We start from the raw sequence: 17472 nt of genomic DNA, 5'->3' as shown, positions 1-17472 counted from the left end.
GAATAACAGCAGGATAACAGCAACACCCTAGAAAGTGCATCCATAGTTGTCCTCTGGGGACACTGCACGGAGTCAACACCAGCAAGCCCAGAACAGCACTAACTGGGCACCATGGTGGTGGACCAGAACTGGAGTGCATCCACACACTTCAGATAGCAAACAGAAGGGCTTAAATCTGTGCCTACACTGAGGCTAACCTTTTAAACACAGGGAACTGAGCATGAAGTAGAAGGTCAGAGCTCACACTGAAGTGCACTTCTGAGTGACAGAGCTAATTGGCACAGGGCACACAGGTGGCAGGCAGCTGGCCTCCAGTTCACCATCAGCTTGAACTTCACAAAAAATAAAGTTAATGCTGTCTTGGTCTATTGTCTATAAAAATTTAGACATACCAGGGGCAATTACCCAACTCAGTTTATAGGACTAATCTAGCAGGGTATTTTGTGACTAATAGCAGCAGTAGATTTTTAAGTATAATACAGATCTAGCTCCTTGGGAACTCCTCTGAGATGGATGCCTAGATGTAGCTACTTTACTGCACATTGCTGCCCACTCATACATAGGCACATGCTCATTAAATTTAACTGCTGACTCCTGGAAGAGAGACAGACACCAGAAACAGGCTGAGAATTTCTTCCCAGATCATAAGCTTAAACAGTAAAAATTGAGGTAGGTTCACAATAATCATTTACTTTGGATGATCACCAGAACTCCAGCTCAGGTTTGCTACCCATTAATGTCTGTTTCAGTGCATCTGCTTATTAACAGACACCTAGACACCTAAAAAATATCTCTTTTGCAGATAGCCAAGTGATATATTTAACATTCCAGCACAATTTGTCCTTCAATCACAATCTAAGAATGTTTTCTTTCTTGAAAGAATGCTTTACATTAGCAGTGGCAACAGTACTTTAAGCTAAACATTGGAATTTGATCACTGCTTATTTCTGTTGGCATGAATTTTTTGGCTGATCACCTACAGCATCTCAGATACTGGGGTAGAATCTCTATTTCTCCCACCTCTCCTCCTACTATGTAATTTTAGCTTTTCACATTTTAGGAAAGATTAAGGTTTGTAATAAAGCCTTTAATGTATTTTTCCATTTACAGACCATTTGTGATTCTTTCTGACTTAAAGGAGGGATTCATCACAGCCATCTTCAGACACTGAGAGTACTGGCATTCATACGTGATCTCAGTATCTTGGTTCCATTTATATTCAATGGGAGGAAACAAACTTCTGAGATCCATATCACCTTTTCACATGTCTGAATTACAATTAAATAATCTGAAACATAAAGGTAGCTATATCTCTTAATTATATAATGTAGATAGACAGATAACTAGCTCAATTATATATATCTATGCTGCTTAGCTCCGCATTTGATCAGATTAATCCACCCTTATATGCCCACAGTGCAATTTTTTTAATAATACAGTAATGACCCAGATGCTTCTTCCTGTCCAATCTGAAGTTTTCTTGGAGTAGGAAGTGATTTTTCTTGTTTATTTAACCCAAAAGAAAACACAAAATTGAAAAATATATTTTCTGAATTCTAAAAAAATGGTTCTTGTGATCTTCCTTGAAAGAGATCCACAACTTAACAGCACAGTGTTGAAATCTGAAATTTTGCAATCTTTTCTTCATTGCTGTGAAAAATAAGTTTATTTTCGCTGAGCAATGAGTCTCTGAACAGCATGTGCTGCAATACTCATATTTTGTACAGGATTTTCTTTTGCTGTGTTTGTAAAATGTGTAACTCTGAAATACTGTATTGCTAACATTTTTGTGGCTATCATGGGTGTGTAGAGGAAAATTTATGGAAGATGAAGATAAACTATCTCATGCCTTATGTACATACCATAGCCAACTAATACTATCCATTTTGAAAGTAAATCTTCAAGTCTTATATAGCAAAAGCAAATCTCCAGCCATCTTTTTATAAAAAGAAAACAGTGACAGATTTCATGTGTGCAGTATTAATTCACAATTTACTCAACCAAATCATCGCATAAACCATCCAAACACCAATTAAAACTTGAAACAATGTTCAGTTCCTTACAGAACAATGCAGAGGGCAGCTTACCTTATGTAAAGACTGGACAGTTGCCCAGAGCTGTAGAATTGGAGAGGCAGCATTTTCAGAGCCAATTTGTGACTGCACTGATTAAATTGCTAATAAGGCATTAATTTTTATAAGGTATAAATACTTTGTCTCATATTTTTTTCTGGAACTTTCTGAGACTATACTTTGTAATAGCTGAATATGTTGCATTCTAAAAGTCTACAAAAACGGGTGGTATTAAATATGATTTCTTACAAATGTTGGAGTAGAGGCAGCAGAATATATTTTACTCAAGGCAACAAAATAGCTAAGGCTGTTCCTGATTATATAGATATAGGATATGCATCACAAATAGCTTACTACTAACCAGGACAACAATAACCGTTTGCCAGATAAAGTAAGAAGACTTTTTGAATAAGCTAAAAAATTTCCTAGTAAATCTATTTGCAGAAAAAAAAAAAAAAGTGTAACATTCATTTAAAAGAATTCTCAGTGAATTATGTAAAAAGCATTATCATTCAGGCCTGAAAGATAATGTTGGCTTAGATAACTGCATATACGCAAGAGCTTGAGTAATAAGACATGTCATAAGGCATGACAGTGCCTATTAAAAACAAGTTTCAGTGTGTTAGGTATGAAGAAAATGCAAATATGAAAGTTTTGTTGCCCATCACATTGCCTAACTTTGTGTGAATTCACATCCTTTGGGGCTGACGCTTGCTCAATTCTCCTGTAGGCACTCATTGACAGTGGCTAGCATTAAGGACTGAATGGAAAAGACCACAAGGAATCACAAAGAGACAACAGTAGGAAGAGACAGAGCTGATGTCCCTGGGCATTAAGATTTTTTACCTGCCTCCAAGGTGAGGGATGGGAAAGAGGCAGCAATAATGTCTCCCTCTTGTACACCATCCTTCAGAATGAGCCAGACACAATGGTGACTTACAAGCTGCAGCAAGCACAGAGGACTCTGTGTGCCTGTGGACAAGTTGCAATTCTCAGGCTGAACAAAAATATCAATAGTTTCCTTCTTGCTACCTGTAATTTGGCACTGACTGCAATGGCAGTGTTGCGAAAACACATGCTTCCCACCAGTCTGCCACCCCTTCCCAGCAGTGCCTGCCTGCCCCTTGCTGATAGCCCTATGTCCATTCTGCCTCCCTAATACACCAGCTTCCACAGCTGCTGGGCTTACCCTCTCACTGTTACAGCTCGAACAGTTCAAGCACACACCAGGATACAAAGTCCAAGGTAAGGAAAAACTTCACAGGTGATCTGAGACTTGTTTACCCCAGGAGTGATGTTTCATGTTTCTCCAGTACCTCAATTTCCCCTCAGTCTTCCTCATTATCTTACATTTTGCTATATGAATGTATACACCATCACACACAAGACAAAAGAATGAATTATCTTTAAAATTATGATTATAGCTACAGATGACTGTAACTCTTTGAGGGCAGAGGTAGCAGCTGTGGTTATGTGAATAACACCTAATGTCTTAAAGAAAGTCACATGAACCTAGTGGCTAATTTTCTTGCTTTTTAAAAAAAAAAACTGTAGCTCATGAGGGACAAAATATGCTCAAATTGCTAACATATAATTGCAAATTTTCTGTTTTACTTGGATCAGTTTTAATTCTGAAACCAAATTCCTTCATTTCTCTATCATGAATTATTGTGTTTGCAGACAAGTAAAGAAATATATTTCTATAGTCATATCAGATCACGTATATGAGCCCAATTCTGTAGAACTAAGCATGTGTGCATGAAGCTTAGTGTGTTTTAGAAAAGAAAGGGTGTTCTCCAGAGGAGACAGAATGCTGTGAGGACACTGCAAAATATAAGGGAAAAGGAAAATGAGCTTCAATTGAATGGCACTACTGCCTTTTCTGGTATCTTAACTTTGAATGGTGTCAGCCTTCTGTAACTCTTAGTTTTAACACAGTAAATATTTGTCATTTCATAGCTATGAAATTTCAAGCAAAAAATATTTGTTTCCTGCCTATAAGAAAGTCTCCAGCTTTTAGCTTATGATTTACACACATAAAACTTTAAACGTGTTATGTTTGTTAGAAGAACACTTGGTTTTCATCCAAATGATTAAGGGAGACATTTAAAACAAGTAAGCAATAAGTGTAGGCATAGATTAAAGTGGCAACATGACAGTTGTGCTTGGGTACATAGTACTTCAATGCACAAGCACAGTGACAAAAATATCCAGCAACTGATGAAGTAATTTTGTTTAAAGACAAGGAGACATACCCTGTAGTGATTAAAGGGTGTAGTGTAATTTCTTTCTACTTTGCCTAGAGGGGCAGCTGTTCTGGCAGAAGCCTTCACCCCCAAGGGATAACTCTTGGCTGCAGTTTCTATCAACGTAAAGCAGGTTTATTTTTATGGGCAGAAATACACACAAATCCTGCCAACAGAGACTCCTCAAGAGAGATACAAATTTTATGCAGCTCCCAGATGGCCTTCAGCAGCACCTTTCCCTCACAGTTCCCTTTTTTTCTCTTTCAGTTTTTTCCTCTCTCAACAAATCAGCCACCTTGAGTATGTCTATTTGAGAGAAATTTAACAGCTTTAACATCCACAGGTATAAGATTCAAATCACTGTACTAGTTTGCTGTGGACCTACAGCAGATGTTTTGTATTTTTTAAAGATGGTAAACTTAGAGTAGCCTCTCAAAAGTCACCCCACGGTTCACAACAGAATTGCTCAATCTGGTCTCTATTTATACTACTGCATTTTAGAGTTTAAATTAAAGCCAGTGCTCTGACAGTACTGTTCATCCCTTACCTTTGAGGCATGGAGCTTTTTTACATATCTTAGGCTACAATGGCTTTCCTTAAGAGCAGGGCAGCAAATGAGTAAATGAGTCAACGCATTTCTGTACTGCCAGAGAATGAAAGCCCAGCAGCCTGATGGATTACAGAATGTACCTTTCCTGCCTTTCTCTACTTTCAAAACTTTGTATCTTCTCTCTGCTGTCACCAGTCTCCTACCCCTATTTCAAGAACCACTGCAACAATCTCCAAGGAAAAAAAAAAAAAAAAAAAAAAAAAAAAAAAAAAAAAAAAAAAAAAGTCCTACAAAAGCTTTTTTCTCTTTTGGACAAAAGAAAAAAACAAAAAAACAAAAAAAAAACCAGTTCCCCTTGATTCCCTTCTGCAGCAGAAAGTAGGTAGCCCATCTCTCCTCAGCAGGACTCAGATAAACTTGTCTACCAAGTGAAGAAATAAACAACGATTCCCTCTGGCAAGGTCACAGGGGCAGATGAAAATGACTTTGGGAGCACGAGTTTGACCAAATACAAAAGGTTCTGTGCTCTGTGGGGTTTGGTTAAATAAATCAGGTCCAGCCTTTTAGTAACATAAATGCAAACCATTTCCTTCTCAACTGGGGTAACAGAAACAAGCACATAAAGTTAATGAACCCAGCAGGGACCGGACAAACAGTTCAACCTCCCCTTTGGAGCAGTGAGAACACCACGAAGTAATGCTAGCCACTTTGCACTGAAAAACAGAATCTGTTCTGCTTTGGTAGGATGAATAAAAATTTCCTTCATTACTGAAGTTCTTCAGTCTATAGGGGGCTAAATTTACTGCTAAATCCTGTCTGAAAGATTATCTGTTCTGTTCTGGCAGTTCATGGGCTAAGACAAAGTAATGGCAGTAAAACATCTTAAAGCATTCAATCCTTTTGCATTCTTACTGGGTCCAGAACCTACACCTCCTCACTCTCTGGTACTGCCAGTGTGCAAGTTCCCCTCCTTCACCCCCATACCATGTTTCACACTGTTCTTGCAAGAAATAGTCTTCCCTTTCTAATCATCTATCCATTCTATCCATAAGTATACACTTATACCAGTAGCCTGGTCATAGAGATGTCCCAAAGTAGTCAAAAAGATCTTATGCAAAACACTTTCCTCTGTATATTTGACACTTGCAGTGGATCCGTAAAGGTTCTACACTTTACTGAAACACCTGGACATCCTGAAACTTCAAACAACTGCACTCGTACATTTTTTCAGTGCTTTCCTATTTTGCTCATTCATTTCCTAGTATGCAGTATGTTGCATATTTCTTCCTATTTTTTTCCTAGCAACTGCTATTTGTATATATGCATAACATTATTTCTATTAGAAAACTATCATATCCTCACTTACATACATTCAGTTGCCTTTATGAAAAGCAAGAAGGTGTTTCTTTGAGACTACATCAGGATTTGAGATTTTCTGCTTATAAAACCTCTGTATCTGCTGTTTAACGCACTTTTAAGCTGGGCGGTTCAGACTAAAGTTGTAATTTCTGATTTTATCCTGTAAGAGTGTTGGTTAGATGAGAGGATTGATTGAGAAGTACGATGTAAGCTCCAGTTATTAAGAGATAACAACCTCCTTATCGAAGACCCAGTAATACTGAAATTAAGGATCCTAATTTAGATTATTTGACAGTGCTGCATATTAAAAAAAAAAAAAAAAAAAAAAATCTACACCTGAGATAAAGCTGGTAAATAGAAGAAAAAAAGAAAAAAAAAAGACAAAACAAAAGGAAAACAAAAATCCTTAACTATCTTATTAGGGCTGAAAATATATACTCCATCCTCAATGGATTCAAAACAATCAATGGAATCAAAACAGTCAGTGCAATCAAATCAATCAGCTTTACTATTAAACAGAATGGTGGAAACAATTTATCTTTTTTTTAATCACAAAAATAATTCAAAGCTGGAAACCTTCAGGTGAATCAACACATCCTTATGCGTTTGGACAGTACCAGACATGGAAATGTACACACAACATATTCATTTCTTATGTCGAAGTGCCTTTTTAATGGTACAAGTGAGAGGGAGTCATCTATGCATGTGTAGATGAACTTTGCAAATAAGCACTGTAGGATGAGTTCACAGTGCTGTACAGTCAGTAAGTGGGGAGCAACTTATGGAACAAATCTATACTGCAGTCCATGTCTCTCTCTCTTGAGGTCACAGACTATCTTAACTCAAGGAAATCCAAAAGGTATAATCTTCAATAGATTAAAGCGCTAAGTGTAATGTTAAGTTAAATGGTTCTGAACATGTCTTTTTGCAAACTAATTCTGGAACTCTCAACCACAGGCTAAACAATGACTATAAGATTCAACGCCTAATTTTTATTTTCTAGATTGTAGTACTAAGGTTTGAGAATTGTATTGTTTGATGGTAAGTGTTCCTCATAACATATTTGGTATTTATTCTTTTGCTAGCATCATGTTTGGAAGAAGATCTGTTATACAAGTGTGCCATTTTGTGATCAGATAACACAATTCATCAACAACAAAAATGTTGTTAAGGCCTACAATTAGAACACGGATATAATAAAAGCTAAAGTCAACATTCTTTCTACTACTTTCTCAGAAGTAAATAAATAAATAAATAAAAATCTAAAGACAACTAAAAACTACTGTGAAAATATGATCCATCATTCCGCCTCTGATGGCTTGAAGGTATTAGCCTTTGTGAAATTCCTCAAAATAATAACATCTCTTGCACTTCTACTCTGTTTTCGCCTCTTCAATTTGTCATTCTTCTAAGGCTACATATTTTCCTCTACCCATGAGATCTGAAAAGCAGAAATAAATAAATAAATAAATAAATAAAACACTAAGGGTAAAGAAAGTAAACACTTGCAAGTCTAAAGTAACTTACATACTGGTTATTATGAAGGAGCATCATCTACTCCATATAAAAGCTATCTTACATGTGAGGATGTATAACAGTTTCCAGTTTCAGCGTGGAAAATACAGCATAATGGTAAGATGAGCAGAGCAGAATAGTTACTTTGATATCTCCCCCTGTTCTAATAAAGGTGGCAAATGCTCCCACAGAAAGAACTGAGGGGAAATAAAGTACATAGAAGGACACATGAAAGTATTTGTTTCAAAACAGAAATCATTTTGATAATGATTAAGAGAAATAATTTTCATTTAAACTTAATCAGGCAAGTCAAAGCCAGTGATCCAGAAGTCTTTGGAAGCAATCAGAAGAGTGTACTCAGCCCTTAATGTATGTAAACAAAGAGCAACCCAGTGGAATTGCACTAGGGTACAGAGATGAAATACAGAACTGGAGTCACAGAAACAGGAAATGCCAATTAACAGTACTGTCATATTCTATGAGTTCATCTCTGAACGTGTTTGACAGAAAATGCCACAGTGTGTTTAGATGTCTGTTTTAATGTCCTTCCCTGGTTTCTCAGCCTTATGTGAGTTTGGACCTTACATTCACTAACTTAATTTATAATCCTCTTTCACTGTAATAATATAGCTAAAACCAAAAGAGGACATATGTGACACTGTGCTGCAGTGTTACTGTGTATGAATAAAGAATTAACCTAAATTGAAATAAAGCACTCATATCCAATATAACAACATCAAAACATCTCCTTTTGGATAACTACATCAGAAAAACACGAGAATAAAGCTCTTATGCCTCTAGACAACATAATTATATCTACAGAAGAACAAGAGCAAAGGATCTCCTTTTCCCTTATTCTTCACAAATTCAAATATGCTTCATGCTTTGTCAGTATATGCTATCATGGCATACTCTTTTCTCATTTTCCTCAAATATACAACCCAGAGTTCTCAAAATATACAAGTTTTTATCCAAAACCCGGTGCTATGACTTCTATTCATGGGCCACTGAGTCCCCTTATTCACCCTTAGTAGCAGTAGGAAAGAGTGAAAGGGAGGCTGCATAATGGAAGATGAGGAGTTAGGATCCCTGCGTGACACAATGAGCAAAGATATTATAGATTCCTCAGGACAGAAAGGAAGTCCTTAGTTTAATACTATGTACAGATTGTTATAAAGAGTATATCTTAAAAAGTATTTGGTAATTGGCTGATAGGCCCACTGTTTTCTTCAGCTTACCGTACCAATTTCCCTGTCGGAGAGGTTGTGTTCTCTCCACCTCCTCTGTTCTCTCCACCTTCTCCCTGATGCACACCTCTTCCTCAGCTAGCTTGAGTCTCTGTTCCAGACACTTTTTCCTGACCCTTTAACCACCCTCAGTTCCAGCTGGCAGTTTATATCTCCCCCGTCTCCATTTCTAACATCAGCAGGAGGCATTGCTGAGAACAAAGGTCAAGCACCCAGTTTCAGACCCAAATCCAGTCCTATCTATAGCATCATAGAAACATTAAGGTTGAAAAAGACCACAAAAATCATCTAGGCCAACTGCCAACCCACCATCACCACTCCCACTAAATTATGTCACTCAGTGCCACATCTAAACGTTTCTTGAGCACTTCCAGGGATGGTGACTCAACCACCTCCCTGGACAGCACAGGAAGTTCCAGCACCTGACCACTCTTACTGAGAGGAAATTTTTCCTAATATCGCACCTGAATCTCCCATGGTGCAACTAGAGGCCATTGCCTCTCACCCCACTGCTGTTACCTGGGAGAAGGGGCTCACCCCCACCTTTCCACAACCTCCTTTCAGGGAGTTGTAGAGTAATAACATCTCCTCTGAGCCTCCTCTTCTCCAGATTCAACAATCCCAGTTCTCTTAGCATCTCCTCATAAGACTACATTGCCTTTCTCAGGACATGCTCCAGGGCCTCAATGTCATTCTTGCAGTGAGGGGCCCAAAACTAAACACGGTACTCTAGGTGTGGCCTCACCAGAGCAGAGTACGGGTACATGATCACCTCTTTGGTCCTGCTGACTATGCTATTTCTGAGGCCATTGGCCTCCTTGGCCACCTGAGCACACAGATGGCTCATGTTCAGATGGCTGCCAATTAATCTTTTTCCTCCTTGCAGCTTTTCAGCCACTCTGCCACAAGACTGTAGCGATGAATAGGGCTGTTGTGACCGAGGTGCAGAACTCAGCACTTGGTCTTTTGAACAGTTGGCCTCAGCCCATTGATCCAATCTATCCAGATCACTTCATAGGGCCTGCTTACCCTCAAGATCAACATTTTCTCCTAACTTGGTGGCACAGCTTCCAAAAGCAGTCTAGAAAATGAATTATTCAATGGAGAACTTACTTATCAAATATCATCAAGGACTTTAACACATACAATTCCAATTTTTAAAAAATCAGACACCTACATGCCCAGGAGCAGCTTACTTGCATCATTAAGGTTTCTTTTTTTCTTTCTGTTTGAAACTTGTTCTAACGGCCATATTAAGAGTGCAAACTATATGAACCCAATTAGGTATCTGCAATTCTTATGGCATTTTAATTCAGTAGTACCACAAAACATTTAGATAACCTTTATTTTAAGGCTTTCAATTTCTGTCTCTCAATGCAGTCAGCAGAGAAAAGCAGCAATGTCTAAGTAAAGCTGTTATAGCTGAATGTTTGAACATAGTCCTACGTTACGTCAAAAATTCTAACCCTCACTGCCAAATATGCACATAATTATTGCAGCTAATTGAAAAAAAAGCCATGAAAGACTTCTTTTCTGGTGTAAAGAAGAAGATCAAACGCAATTAATTTAAAAAGCATATGCATTTTTTCCACCTGCAATACTAATCAAATAAATTACAGTAGGAACTGATTTTGTTTAAAAAAATAATTATGCATTTTGCATGTATACTTTTTTTCACAGCAATGGTAAATCCTTTTCAGCTTGTTTCTTCTGGTACTGTACATTTCTAGCAGTATACACATTTGTTTTCAATACTTCTTGGACTTGGAAAACAAGCACTGAGAAGTATAAGCCTGAAGTTGATGCAGAAACAATTTGAAATTTTATCTTTTACTGTCTCATTTTTGCTTGTACCATAGACCGCAAGTGTGTCTAAACGACTTCTTGCAAGCATGTTGTTGACAATGGATGCTAAAATGTACATTAAAGTGTATATTTCTTCGAAAATAAGATCACTTATATACTTAGGAATTATGTAGCACTGCTTTGGGACTGATTTTACTAAAGTCTGTTGCGTGCACCTCATGCAAAAGGCAACATTCATCATTGTACTATCACTACCATCGCTGTAGTGACTGCAAATGGTAAAAATTCTTTGATGTTGAATACACTTTGAACACAATTACAAGTCTTTGTTTTATATTCATTATCCCTGTGTGACAAAATTGGGAGTGCTGCCAACAGTTTGCTACCACAGAGGTCATCTGATGAGAGCAACGTGCCTGAAGGAAAAGCAGGAGACTTCTAATAGCTGAGGGAAGATAAGCTAATCTAAAGAACTTCTGAAAAATATGAAGATAACAAAAGCCATTCATATATAGGACAGGGTCTGAACAGTTTTCTGTGTAGCATATGCTTTCTGAATGTTCCCACATTGATCATCACCTTGATCACCACCTACAGCTGAGTCCTCAACAGGAAAACCTGATCCACAGAAAAACCTGCAAATGACCTAGAAGTGAAATAACTACCAAACTTCCTGTCTAAGCAACTGGAAAGTATTCTGTTGAGGGGCAAATGTGTCCTCCATGTGTTTGGACAAGTCTAGTCTGCAGAGGTTTACATGTGAATTGTTAAAATCATACATTTTCATTATCTCTTACAGTAACAATAAGAAAAGAATGCCAAATCCATCATGATTTCCATTATTACTTAGAACACCACTTTCTTGCTGGTTCAGTACTTCACACTGAATAATCAGGACACCAAGTCAAAACAAAATGTATCAACAGCTAAATTTTAAAAAAGAATCACTTCAAAATTAAACTTGTTCTCCAGTACTTCCTGATTTTGTGAATTAAAATCAATTCTATTTCTTAAGCCACCCAGGGAAAAAGCATATAATGGGAAGTGTCAAAGTAAAGTCACATTTTTTCCCCACTATTTTTCCTCTTTCTCTATTGGGATTTTTTTCAACTGCCCTAGTTATGTCAATATCCTTTTGATAATACTTATTCACTTTTTCAGCAATTGCTTTTCATACACACATCTTATTACATATTACAGCAAGTGTCATGAGACAGGAAAGCACCATGCCCTGAAAATAAAAAAAATACTATAGGAGGTAATTGGTGGCTTGAACTTGATGATAACAAATAAAGGAGCCACCTAACATAACTTTATTAACTAAATTCAAAAATATAATCAATAAAAGGAGCTGATGACAAGGAATTGTTCTAAAGGGAGGTGTGAGGCAAATGGATAAGGCCAGGCTCTTCTTGGTGCTGTGTAGCTATAGGACAAGGATAGGAAATTCCATACTAACATGTGGAAGAACCTCTTTACAGCAAGGGTGATGGAGCATTGGAACAGGCTGCCCAGAGAGGTTGTGGAGTTTCTTTCTATGGAGATGTTCAAGACCTGTCTGAGCGCCTACCTGTGTGACCTATTGGAGGGTACCTGCTTTAGCAGGGGGGCTGGACTCAATGATCTTTTGAGGTCACTTCCAACCCCTGTAATTCTATGATCACTTCTCCTCCAGACATGAATACTATAAATTAAAACTCCAGAGATTGCAAGGGGAAAAAACAAACAAACTTTCTAATCTGCCAGACACCATAATCTGTGAGCTGTGAATTTCTTCTTCAGTAAAATCTTGTTTTGATTGTTTAACTATAAGAACAACAACTATAAGAAATATTGGAAATACATGATAGAATGTAAGGCTAAGCAGTGCTTCCCAGTTAGCCCAACATCCTGTATTACTCAAGTCACAGAATATCATACCCTTACTCCCACATACCAGCTACTTTTGCTTGAATGTTCCAAGGTTCACAATAAAATTACGGAAGTAATGGCTCACAAACAAATACATGCCAAAGAATGCAGCTTTGGTCTGGGATGCATATGTGGAACACAGCTTGTTTCTCACATTTGCTTGATACATAAAACAGTTGACCAATGAAATCCTATTTTCCTATGAAATATTCTCCTTGATGCTGTGCAAACATTAGGACATCATATATATATTATCTGAACAGATATAGGAACTTAAAATCAGTTATTAGTGGATATGACCTAACATTTTATTAAACAAAAATCAATAGATAATTACATTTTCATAATCACACCAACCTTGACACAAAAAAAAAAAAAAAAAAATCATTTAACAGCACAGATAATTAGCATAGACAAAGACCATTTCTCATGTCTTGACTCTCACGTAAGAAAATGGACAGCATTAACTCTAGCAAACAGTTACGTATAGAATCAATTCAGCACTGTGTTCAGACACCATCTTTGCTAAAGTGGAAATCTACTAAAGAAAAATTAAACTCTTCACAAGTATCCTGTGATGTTGCAATTGGAGAAAAATCAGGTGAGCTGTACTCTCCCTCTTCAAACAAGAACCAGGAGATTCTGCAAGCAAAGCCACATGCTTGTCATAAAAAGAGGACAAGAAAAATTACTCCAGAAAGAAGGGATAATAAAGTGGATTTATTTTCCTAAAATGAAGGAACAGAAAACCAATGGGTACCAGAAAAATAAGTATACATGCACGAAGAAATAATAAAAATGTAGAAAATAGTGAACAAAATCCAAGGAAGAAAAGTAATGAAAGAATAACATTTCTTAAACAAATCAGCTTGTGATTCTAAGACTGCTCTTCTCTCTGTCTTAACTTCCATGCCCATAAGTAAGAAATCTCCTTCAAAACTGCTTTGATATTTCCCTTTGAAATATTTCAGAGTCTTCCCCAAAAGTTTATATCTACTGTTCCTTCATCAATTTACATGAAAAGTACCACTTCTGACCAACTATGCACAAAATGTGGGAAATTCATTTTCTACAATCCATCAAGACTTCCCACAGAGACTCCATTTGAGACTTAGGCCATCCCATGTCTGAAATCACTCATATACATAAACACACACAAAAAAATCCATAATCTCCAGCTACCAGTATTTGCCTTAATTTGCCTTACTCAAAGATCTATTTTGCTCTGAAGTCACTTACATTAGAAAGACTGTGTTCCAAACTAAGTTAGCTGAGCTATTCAGATATGTGAAGTTATAGTTCTATAATTAATTGCACACATTATAGAAACTTCTGAAATATAATTTCTTGTCTGCCTTTTATGTGGAAGATATTCAGCACTCATTCTCAAGCATGATATCCAAAGTCAGCAGTCATGGCAGAAAAGGGGAGAATGCTGTCTTTAAAAGTAAGAAGGGAATCATTCATGCATTCTTCACAAATTTAATATGTATAAATAAAAGCACTACCACTTTTATTGGACTACTTGTCAGTTTCCTGTTTCCTTTAAATATCAGTCTACACCCCTCTATCTTGAAGAACCAATTTTCATATCATGGTTCATCTAGAGGGAGCCAAGGCAATATTTCACTGTCTCAATTGGTGTGCAGTTAAGTTTATGGCTCCATTCCTGCAAGGGAAGCTGCAAGCACCTCTTTCATTGCTATCTGATATGTAACTGGAGCCACAGGTGGATGTTACTATGGAGACACGAGTGGTTATTATAGAGACCACAGAATCGGGAATGGATGCCTTCACAAGGCATCCACATCCCTCAGTTTACTGAAAGGCATTTGGGGGAAAAGCAAGAATAATCTCAGTAAGATTTCTTCTTTGCTTAGAAGTTCAGGCTGGCATCTGGAAAAAAAAAAAAAAAAAGAAGAAGAAGAAAAGAAAAAAAAAAGTTCTCTCTCTAAACATTATTTTTCTATGTTTAGTTTTCTTGTTCACCTCTGATTTGAAAAGCAGCAGCAGTGTGCCTGCATGAGTGCGATGTGCCTCTGGGATGAAGAGATCACTGGCCCTCCCAGGAGCACCAGTGCACACTTTGGTCTGCAGAATATGAAAAGGTCTGTGTTAGGGTTATGTCCCACCTCCGGTGTCTTGTAGGGTTCACTATAACAACCACAGTGCCAGGGCATAGAGAACTGCGTGGGCACAGAGAAACTCTTTTCTCTCAGGACAAGGCTATCAATGCGCCACACAAGAGAGACTTCAAGGACGCTGTGTCCCCAGCGTGCTAGCAGAGGTCATATAAAAATAACGATGGAGGAGTGTTCTCCCGGCTCTGGTACCAGTCACGGGGAGAGCTGGGTGCACAGCCTCTAAGCAAAGCCAGCGGTGTTTGGAGATGATGAACTAGCGCTGCCGGGCTCGGAGCGGCCCGGCCCACGCCAGGCAGAGCCACAGCGCAGGGTCCCCGCGGACCCCTCCCCGAGATCACCCCGAGCACAGCGGTGTGACGTCACCGCTCCCCTCGGGGCCACTGCCGCCAAGTGACGCCCAGTCAGGCACACTGCTCCAGCCTCGCTGCCGCGCCTCCCGCCCACGCCTCCCGGCGGAGCTGCCCCGGGGCGGGGGCGGCCGTGGCAGCGGACCCGCTCTGCGCGGAGCGGGAGGTGCGGCAACGCCCCGGGATACGGCCTCGGCTCGGCCCCGCCGCCCGCCTCCCCGCCCGCTGTCAGCGCCCGGCGGCCGCATGGGCACAGCGTGGCGTGCGGCGCCTCCCCGCAGCGGCTGCTTCGGGACCAGCGGGCAGCGCCCGCGAGGGGCGGCGTCCATCCATCCGTCCGTCCGTCCATCCATCCATCCATCCATCCATTCATCCATCCATCCGTCCGTCCATCCCTGCGTGGGTGGCGGCTCGTGTGCGTGTGCGTGTGTGTGACTGATACTGCGGCGCGCACAGCGCGGGGGCAGCAGCGCTCACGCCCGCAGCGAACGGGGCTGGAGGGTGGGGGGGACGCCGGCGCGCCCCGGCTGTGGCAGCCCCGTCTCCGTTCCCCGGAGCCCTCCCCGATGGGGGCGACCTCAGCGGCCTCGCTGCTCCTCCTCCTCCCTCCTGGCGGGTAGGTTACGTTACCTGGTCTCTAGCTCGGGCTGGATCTAATCCCGCGGCCGCCGCCGGCTTCTCTCGCTGCCGCGGGGGTGAGCGGGGCTATGAATTTATTTATTCCCCATAAGGCGGCCTCGGCAGCAGAGCCGCGGCAGGAGAGCCCGGGCCGGGCGGCGGGGAGGGAGGCCCGGGTGCTGCTGCGGGGCCGACGGGGCGCCGCTGTCCCGGGGGTGCTGCGGGGGAGCGGCCGAGGCGCTTCAGCACCGGCGCGGCGGGGCGGGGGCTGCGGAGGAGACGCCTCCCGGGCTGCCCAACCCGGCTCCGCGGGGCCGGCGGGGGCGCGGCGCCCGGCCCGGCGACAACGAGCCAGCGAGGAAGGCAGCGCCCGGCCCCCGCCCTGCCCCGCGCCCGCAGGCTGTCTCGGCCGCCTGTCACGCTCCTCACCTCGGCTCTGCCAGGAGGAGTCGTGTCCGTACGCCCCGCCGCCCCACCCCTCTGTCCTCCTCGGCGGGACACGGGGACGCCGAGTGTTCCACATCATGAGGCTGTTTGCACTCGCTGGCTGTTCCACACAAAGGTTACGGCAAGGCGCGCCAAGCTTATGTCAAGAAAAAATGACAGCGATCTTTGTGTGCAAAACGGGAGAACTTCACCGTATCAAGCAGCAAATCTGGCCGTGAGGAATGAATTCGTCGTGGCTCTCTCTCCCTTTTCTCTTCCCTACCTCCACACTCCCTAGAAAAACACAGGAACTGTTTTGTATACACCATGAACATATTTATGAGAACAGCCATTAAATTATCCCCAAACTCTGTCCTTGAGGTAAAATCCTATGGGGAAAATGATAGAACATAACCACATAATTACATAATTAAAGCCTTTACCATAAATGCCTATTCTCGTGGGTAACATTGCACGTCATGTGCAACATTTTAAGTAATCTGAAAAAAAAAAAGTAGTTACAGTTGTTGACATCATGTTGCAAAATGTGTACAAAAAGTAAATGTGAATGCCATGTGATATTTATTTATTTATTTATTTAAAATAACTTTAATGCATTCAGAGCATCTGGTACAGACTTTACGAACAGGACCTTCACAGGCATTTTTTAAGAACTGGGAGTACGTATTTATGGATATGAAGAGAGCAGTTGGGTTTTAGTTGAGAATATTCAGTTTGCTGAGCTGCTGTTGAGCAACAGAGGGACTTGATAGACTTGTCTATCTTTTGCTAATAACGTTTGCATCCCTTTGCTGGCATCAGCCAAAATGAACAGTGACCTTTCGCAAATACTCTGGAAAAAAAAAAAGCAGGATGCCCCAGAAGTCTGCAGTGTTAATATCTATTATGCTTCAAAGCATTCAAGCACAAAGGACTGCCATCTTGAAGCACATGTACATAGAAATCAGATTTCTTTGTCTCTACTACTTATTTGCTCTGATTGATTTTATGCAAGATTTTTTTTTTTTCTGTTTAAAATTTACATTAAATAAGAAGACAGACCCAGCAGTGTAACAACTTATCTTATAATTCCTTCTTTCTCTAAGATGGTATTGTTAAAATGTTTCTATCATCAGTTTCCACTGGAAGTTCTTCAGCTTCAGAAGGAGGGAGCAATTTATCACGTGCTTGTAAAGCAGCCAGCTCACTCCTGCCCCTGGGCAGATCCTGG

General features: G+C 40.4%; 1 protein-coding gene across 2 annotated transcripts in view; it reads right to left on the bottom strand.

Moving 5' to 3' along the window:
* SLC16A7 (solute carrier family 16 member 7) overlaps positions 1-16414 on the bottom strand; it is an 87514-nt gene extending 71100 nt beyond the window's left edge. Inside the window, exon 1 of one of the 2 annotated variants that reach the window (XM_040695556.2) lies at positions 16245-16414. The gene's annotated coding sequence lies outside the window, so the exon portion shown is untranslated. Of the gene's footprint in view, positions 1-15827; positions 15932-16244 lie in introns of those variants that run through there. The other variant, NM_001199604.3, reaches the window with a different exon arrangement.
* Between the last annotated feature and the right edge of the window lie 1058 nt (positions 16415-17472).

This window comes from Gallus gallus, chromosome 1 (genome assembly GCF_016699485.2).
Source record: "Gallus gallus isolate bGalGal1 chromosome 1, bGalGal1.mat.broiler.GRCg7b, whole genome shotgun sequence".
In the NCBI taxonomy this organism is placed as follows: domain Eukaryota; kingdom Metazoa; phylum Chordata; class Aves; order Galliformes; family Phasianidae; genus Gallus; species Gallus gallus.
This window is presented reverse-complemented; position numbering and strand designations above follow the sequence as displayed.